This window comes from Diabrotica undecimpunctata, chromosome 3 (assembly GCF_040954645.1).
Source record: "Diabrotica undecimpunctata isolate CICGRU chromosome 3, icDiaUnde3, whole genome shotgun sequence".
Classification (NCBI taxonomy): Eukaryota; Metazoa; Arthropoda; class Insecta; order Coleoptera; family Chrysomelidae; genus Diabrotica; species Diabrotica undecimpunctata.
In genome coordinates, this window is record NC_092805.1 from 156,626,772 (window position 1) to 156,635,752 (window position 8,981).

General features: G+C 35.8%; 1 long non-coding RNA gene across 1 annotated transcript in view; it reads right to left on the reverse strand.

Moving 5' to 3' along the window:
• LOC140437643 (uncharacterized) overlaps positions 1 to 6,136 on the reverse strand; it is a 30,498-nt gene extending 24,362 nt beyond the window's left edge. Inside the window, exon 1 of the long non-coding RNA XR_011950397.1 lies at positions 5,935 to 6,136. This is a non-coding gene — a long non-coding RNA (uncharacterized lncRNA). The remainder of the gene's footprint in view (positions 1 to 5,934) is intronic.
• Positions 6,137 to 8,981: the final 2,845 nt, after the last annotated feature.

The following is an 8,981-nucleotide window of genomic DNA, read 5'->3' on the forward strand; positions in this document are numbered from 1 at the left end:
TCATTAGAATCTTGCAAAATTCCGCAAACTAACTATTTAGTTTAACAATATTTTTTATTTCTATCAGATTATCGAAATGATATTATTCATTTTAAAATTTCGGAATGAATATTATTTTCGATAGTCTATTACCATGTATATCTATCATGTTGATACTAGTACTTTTATAATCAGGTAAAATATACCTACTTATAACGCTTTTAAGATATGTGCTTTTATTTCTTTTTTGGAACAAAAAATTCTTGCGCATATTAAGGTAAAAGAAATAACAATATTTTGATAAAAAACCAACTATAGAATCATATTTATAAGGCTTCATGAAATATTTTACCAATACATTTAAAATAATATACCAATTTCCGACATATTTGGCAATATTCCATATTTTTCCCAAAATGTATGAATTGTGTCAATAGAAAGTGATAAAACTTACAGCTGTATTCTGTATATCAATATTTACGAATTACTGACCTGTCCAAGCGTAACGAAATGTCTATAAAATCGAATTAAACCAAACGTTTTCTAGAATAAATCTTGAAAACACTTTTTAGCTAATCCACTTCAAACTAAAACAATTCAACTTCACCTTAAACAAAACAAATCCTATTTTAAGCAAAAATGGCCGCTCCGACACGACGTACTTCTAATGTCGACGGCACAAGACTTTATTGTCGACGGCGGCGACGCTGCAGACGAAGCGTCGGCGATGATCGATAAAAACGCAGGAGGCAGGAGTCACGTCTGACTGCGATGCAATGGCGAATGCACTCCCGACCGTACAACTGTTTCACGTTTGGCGACGTCATTGATAAAGTTTATCGATAACGATCTGACTCACTTTTACGGAAATTATTTTATTGCAAATTGTATGTAATTACCGGTAAAAAATATAAAATTTATGGTTTTGGCAGCAGAAATACGTAATTTTGTTCGGTTAATCTACATTTTAACAAAACAAATTTATTGTTAATATTTTTTAAATCGGCTTGCCTAATTATATTTCTTCAGAAATGGGTTATACCAATATTATTCGCTTTTAGCGACATGCTATTCCTAATCGTCTCCCACTAGGTCTTCTTTGGTCTTTCTCTCCTATTCCTTTCAAAAACTTGCATTCTTCGTATTAGCATCCAGATGCTAAACATTTTTTTTTTGGGAGATGAGAATATTTTCAAAAAACCTCTAGAAAGGTGTCCTAGGTGTGTTTGATTTGGACGACTACGTCTCACCGTAGCTGACCGCTAACGAACTAAACTCACCCCCTCTTTCTCCAACCGACCGACGGGCCTGGGACCACTCTTACCAGCATTACCATCTGACCCGTTAGCTTTGCTCATAACTTCCATCTGTCGCTCTCCGTCTACCCTCTGTGATTACCATAGCATCAAAGTCGCGCCACCTCACCCACGTCTGCACCTACGATAGGCAGGAAGGAGCGACCGCGCCGTTATTTCAACCATCTTGAACTTAACGAGAAAGGTCAGACAACAGGTACAAGCGACTCCAGATATTCATATTCCACCCCCGGGGGTGGTCCATTCGTCCCTCCACACCGTACACTAGATAGAAGTAGGAACAAGACAACATGTATGTAAATTGATTTCTGTAATGTAGTCAAGTTCTTTGAGAATTCATTTAAAACTTCGTCGTCAGTAGTGGAAGCTGAATAGTTTCTCACCCTACTGACGCCGACAGATACGACATATTAAAATAAACAGTTCACCTTTGTTGCAGTCTCTTCTCTTTCTCTTCCTTGTCTTTTATGGTTTCTGTCACAAAACCAATGATCAAGTCAAAAATTCTTTTGTTTTCAATTGCTTTATACATTAGTTCATGTGGCTCGCCTAGAGGTGACCCCAGGCCCAACTGCAGCAAAGTTCACCCCACATTGTATACAGGGCATACGAATACCACATGATGCGCGTCATCCACCACTCCACACTCGGGACACAGATCGTCCTCGGTCTGTAATAGATGCTAAACATGCTCTAACCATATTATATAAAGACAGAACCACTATTACTGACCGTCAACAAAAAATGATAAAATACTTAAAAAATCACCTAGCCTCTTCTGCCACCAAAAAAAACACGAAACACTAAAAAAAGGTGAAAGCTAACAAAAAAAATCCCCAAAACCCGAGCAAGAAGGGCCCACATCTTCGACCGAACTGGGCGTAGCAGAGCGGTGACTCGAGGCCCGAGCAGCAATTTCACTTCGACGATACGTCAACAGGAGGAAAAAATAAACTCACGATAGTCTGCATTGATCGGGTTATGATATGGTGTTAGAGTTCTTGTACCGAGGACTCCCACACGACAAGCACTTTGCTGATAAGAGAACCTATACCGCGCATCACCGTGCTCTAGGAGGAAAAGGGATGGTTTGGAGCATTGGAGCGCGGTGAAGTAGTTCCTGGTTTCACAAATTAATACACATCGCTTCAATGAATTGTAATACTCGAATGTCATTCAAAGGGGTGTAAAAGTCTCTCAGGCTGAGTTTAATCAAATTGCTGCTTATGCTGCGTTAGTGATCATAACATACAAAACTCTATATGGAGATTAGTAATTTTACGACAAAATATTATTATATACCTATTATATTAAACCAAAAAAACACCTGGTATCTTACAATCTTTTAAAATTCAAAAACACCGTCATCTATTCCTTTGACACCATCAGCTAGCAACCACTTGGCACTTTATCCACAGTATGCAACAAAACTTACAACCCACTTCTTGAAATTTAGGCAGACATGCGAGCCGAATGTCGGCCTCTTTATGTGTCTCTGCACCTGCCAAAAAGGTAAGTGTAACATTTTAGTAACAATTGGTTCTACTTTATTGACATTGTGCAGGTCTTTTAAATTGGCATTTAAAGTTTAAAATATTGCGGGGTAAATATGTAAAAATGTAAAACGACTAATGTTTAAATTGTTTTTATGTATTTATGTTTTTTTAGTAGTCAGTGTATCCACTCCGCCCCTTATGCAAGCTTTAATTGCAATGCCCTTATGCAATAAATAAATTGTCAATATTTTGTTCTGGTAGGTAGTTCCATTCTTCAAAAGCAGCTTATACTAGCTGTGCAGTATTTTTGGATTCTCCCGGTGAGCTCTAATTCTTCTTTTAAGCATACCCCACAATGCTTCTATAGGTTTTCCCCTATTGCACATCTGCAGAGCCTAACTATAGGTTGTAGAACCAAATCAGCATACCCACGAGCTGTTAAAGTTGGTTGGATGGAAATTAAAGGAGGTTTTTTACTGATCATAATGCCTCCTCAGAACATGACACTTTCTCCTTTATATATGTGAACAGATCTGGCAATTTTTGTTTTTACTTATCTTTCTCGCTCTCTAAGTACACGAATTCGTCGGTCATCTAATTTTTCACAATTCTTGGTTTCGTCTGAATATCTCACATTTTACCAATTTCCAATGTTCCAGTTTTAGTGTTGAAAACATCAATTTAGGCGATCAATCTTGAGCTTCCTGTATACCTCGAAAACCCGTTACTGTCTACTGCTGTATAGTCCTTGGATACAAAGTATTTTTCTTATCGTTTCAACTAAAACACTTACACCTGTAGCTTTCAAAAGTCGCCTTTGGAGCTGTGGGTGAGAAATTGTTGGGTCTCTTCTAGCTACTTGGACAATGAAACGATTGTGGTGAGCCATTGTTACTTTTTGGCAACTTTATCTAGTCTATTCTTAAAGGTGGGTTTATAAGATCCAAGAATGCTTGGATTTCAATTTGGACCAAGTGGACTTTTGCCAAATTGGTTAACACGGTTAAATGGCTTTGGTGTCAAACAACCATTGTAAAGATGGCGGAAGTGATTATGGAAGGTATTCTAGTGGTTGCTGATAATTTGAGACATGAGCTTTAAATCCAGAAAAAAAGTATAAAAAAGAAAAAATGCCGCACTTCTAGCATCCTTATTTTTATATTGCACTCTCTCTTTCAGATCATTTTCTTTTTGTGGTTACTTTGGTTTTCGATTGTTCGACATTGACGCCATTTTAATTTTCCAATAAAACACTACTTGGATCCAAGGAAGTTGGCCAGCATCCTACTTAACCCGCATTTAAGGCAGATTGAGACGATCCAAGTGACACGATCCAAGTGTACTTGCTTAAAGTCTGCTAGGACGTTGTATGAGCAACATTTGGAAGCTACTTTGATAATGTCACCTGTTCATCCAAGCACACTTGTATCAACAGGCTCTATCCAAGTTAACTAGGACGCTGGCCAACTTCCTTGGATACAAGTAGCATGGTATTGTAAAATTAAAATGTAGTTGGTGTCGAAAAATAGAAAACGAGAAATAAACACAAAAACAAAATGGTCTGAAAGGCAGAGTGTTTTCAGCAGTCTTCAGAAAGTGCAGCCTTTCTTCAAGAGTCACAACTTCTCTCTTGATATAAAAGTAAGAATGCTACGATGCTACGTCTTCTCTGTCCTTTTTTATGCTGTTGAATGGTGGATCTTGAACGAAGATATGTGCAGAAAACTGGAAGCATTTGAGATGTGGCTGTATCGGAGAATGCTTAAGATCCCGTGGACTGACTGAGTCACAAATGAGGAGGTCCTCAGAAGAATAAATAAGAACCGAGAAGTACTGACCACCATCAAATCTCGAAAGTTACAGTTCTTCGGACATATTATGCGAAATGAATCCAGATATACTCTCCTTCAAGCCATCCTGCAAGGAAAAATATTTGGAAAACGAGGTCCAGGAAGAAGAAGAACATCTTGGTTAAAGAAACTCAGAATCGGGTTCAATACAACATCTGTGTAGCTTTTCCGCGCTGCTGCAGATAAGATAAAGATTGCCATGATGATCGCCAATATTCGTAACGGATAGGCACATCAAGAAGGCACATTAGAACACCTTCCACAATCACTTCCGCCATCTTTACAATGGTTATTTGACACCCAAGTAATTTAACCATGACAACCAACTTGGTACAAGTATACTTGTACAAGTCCACTTTGTCCAAGTTGTAATCCAAGCATTCTTGGATCGTGTCGACCCGCCTTAAGCGTTACTAATTCCTGATCCTGACATCTAGTATAAACTTTTGACACAACGCCCTATGTAACGCCTACCACTGCCGTTATATCCTCACTGAGACATTCTTTGCTCCAAAAGACCAATAGTCTTTTCCCTTTGCACATGCGTTAAGCCCACATAAGGCATATTTTCGTTTTTGAACGCAAAAATAAGTTTATCTATTTTCGTTTAATTTACAACTGAAGCAAATAATCTATAACGTACCGAGCTGTGTTATCTGATGGTTTTATCGGTTTGTTAATTTTCTATAAAAACCATTATTAAAGTTTTTTCAAAAGAAATAAATATTGGTTTGAAATACATGATGATTCCATATAAGTTTGGCTGTGTGTATATCTCTGAGATATCAATTCAATAAACCGAGCAAATCTGAAAGTGAGAACTATAGTTTCTGCGATGATAAAATTATAAAGAAACACTAAAATATAAACTAATAGAAAGCCAGAAAGCTGATCAACTCTCGCCTGAAATTTTGACTTCCTACTTTCCAATTTGTTACGTCAGATCTAAAGAGGATAAATAACCTGAGCCATATTTCATAATATACAATAATCTACGTTTTACTATATATTTACCCTACCATAAATAGACGTCTAGGCTTTTATTTATAGTTTAATATTTTTAGAAGCAATAAGCGGAATTTTATTGTGGGAAAATGTTTTTACTATAACATCCCATTATGATTATTAAAACCGAAGTCAGTAGTGCTTTCTGTAAAATACTACTCTGATGATAACTGTATTTTAAGTGTTTAATTAACATTTTTGTGTTTGTCAACACAATAAAACATAGCCTCCCAAAACCATTTTATTGCATTAACAAACAAGTAATTGTTAAAGTAAGTATAAACTTACCATATCAGTTCAGTACACACGGATTTCTGTTACACTCCGCACAGATACCAACTAAAAACAAACAATCTAACAAACTTTCTACGATTTTGTAAAATTCATTCATTACCAGCACACACCAACTATTGTATTCCAAACCAAACCTATTCTTTTATTTTACCGTGTATTTTGCAGTCGGAAAAAAAGAGAACAATTGCACATCATATCCCACTCCCAACCAATGGGCTGGATGAGTGTCCCCCCTTCGACCCCTCGCTGGTTCCGTCTATTATTTGGATTAATTGCATGCCGCTTCCGCTTTTTACGCTCAGCCAACTCCAACTCATGAAGATCCTCTATATTGGGAGTAACTAGACAACCAATTTGAGTGTTGCTAATTATGTAAGCAGAATATTAAAAAATATATTTTTGTATTTTACCGTTACCGTCGACGAGACGTTGTAATATCACATATATATGGTAATAACTAAGGTTTAGACTTTAAGACAACAGTTTACAAGATACAGGGTCTTCCAATATAGCGTTTATACTGAAGCGTTTATTTGAAAAACAATACAAGTCCATTTTTGCAAATTTGACTTTATATGCTGTCCGCATAGAATAGTAGTTTCTTTATCGATCTCACACATTCAGTTGTGTAAAAATTCCAGATATCTAGAGTAAACTACATAGAAAATTAGGATAGTTCTAGAAAAAGAAACAGATGTCCATGCGGATTGTTGTAAAAGCAACAGTAAAGTTCTTTCATCTTAGTCAACCGTTATGGCTAAGCATGAATGATCTTGTTTCTTTTGTATTAGAAAAATAGTTCAGCATGGCGGAAACTGTTCAACACAATACCTCTAATATTATAGATGATAGCATGTGTGAAATTCGAACTACAGAACAACCACGAAAACGGAAAAGAAAAGTTTATTGAAGGTAAACCATAAAGCAAGCTAAAATACATGGAGTTGCTCACAAAACGCATAAAGGTGATAAGGATGTTTTAGCCCAAACTTAAGGAAATCACTGTAAGTTTTTCTGATGCTTCTATGTAATAACACCGGAACAACGTTCTGACTTACTTAATATGCTTAATAATATAAAGACCAAAATTGAGCAGGATTCATATTTATCAAGCCTTATTAGCGTTACTCGTGTCCAGAGACCACAAGCTGCTTTACCTAACCACAGTACTACTAGTGAAAGTGGAAATGAAGATACAAACAAAGCTCGACATTAACAAGGTTCACCACATATAGGTTCTTTTATGTATAAAATTCTACTATTGGGAAAAAAGTAAGTATTTGTCCCAAAGCTCTTCGTAGTATTTTCGGTGTTACTGAAATGCAGATCAGTCGAATTAGAAATAGCTTAGCAATGAGTGGATGTTTTCTAAAAGATGCCCGAAGTAAACATACAAATAGGTCTAAGAAGACACACCCTGCTGATATAGAACACATAATAGCTGACATGTCTTCATTCAAAGGCCCCTAAAGTCATTATACACGTAGACTGGACAAAAAGAAAATTTATCTACCATCAGAATTAAATGTAAAAAATTGTACAGAGACTTTTTAAGAATTTCATCCACAGTCCAAAGTTTCTTACTTTGTACAAAAAACGAACTGCTTCAGGTGAAAAACAAAAAGCCATTTTGTGATATAAAACAAAAAATTAAATATAAATGTCAGCATAGTAATAATGTATCTACAATAGCCTTTTACTTTATGCAAAATCTTCCGCTACCCAATTTGACTACAAATAAATTTTTCTACAGCAGACAACTTTGGTACTATGTATTTGGTGTACACGATATCGGAGGCAATGATATCTATATGTATACCTATCACGAAGAAATGGCTAAATGGTAAAAATGAAGTAACTAACTATGATATTTCATTATCTAAAAGATCCTATACTCAAAAAAGTGTATGAAATATGGTTTTTCTCTGATGGTTGCCCGGGTCAGAACAAAAACTACATATTTTTCCGCTTTTCATATATTCTGGTGTATGTACTGAAATTAGCATCCGAGATAACATACGTATACCCAATACGAGCACATTTATACCTACCTTGCGATAGTGATTTTAGTCTCATTTCTCGTACACAAAAGTAGTTGTTAATGTTCCAGATGAATGGGATGATCTTATTCAAGTCAGTCAAGGTCTAAACCTTCTCCATTTAAAGTGGTTAATGATGAGAAAGAAACTGACTGGATTCTTATGGAAGAAAGTTTTAAATATTTATTTTTAAAGAATCCAAAACCAAAAATTTCATTAAAACCAGCAAGAATGTACTGAATATCTGAGAAGTATCCTGGACAAGTTTTAATAGGTCAAAGCTATCACGGCACACGGACGTTCCACACCATTACTCGAAAAAGAACACCAAAACAAATAACTCGGATACCAAATAAAGCGAAAAATAAAATAAGTCAGCCAAAGTTTCGCGATCTAATGAGTTAACTAAATATCTTAAGAATCCTCTTAATAAAGAATTTTATCTTAGTCTAGAACCAGAATCTGGGGAAACCAAGGACCACACTCCAGTCGTAGAACTATTTAGCGATGATAATAGCAGTGGTGGCGAATAGACATCATACAATTTTTTGTTATTTCTACAAGGATATTATATATGTTCATTTTCCAATATATTTTTCCAAGTTTCTACCGATTTTTGTTTAAAATATTAATAAAAACATGAAATCAACTTGTACAATTATTTTGATATACACATTCCTTTCAATGAATATCTTGGTAAAAGTAGGATTTGAAATAAATTGAAACTGGGCAGTTTTTATTGATTTTTTGAAGTGTTGTTTTTCAAATAAACGCAAAACACAAAATTGGTTATAACGTTTTCAGCCATCAACATCATGAGAATGGCAACACAGAAGTGGCACTGGGCATGTTTTCAGTATGTTTTGCCAAATCAATATGGATGGATATAGCGTACAACAACACATCCATATGATAAAATTGTTTTATCAAAATGGGTATTCTGTTTGGGCAACGATCCGCGCAATTTGACCACTTTACGGTCGCCATAATCGTCTTACTGAG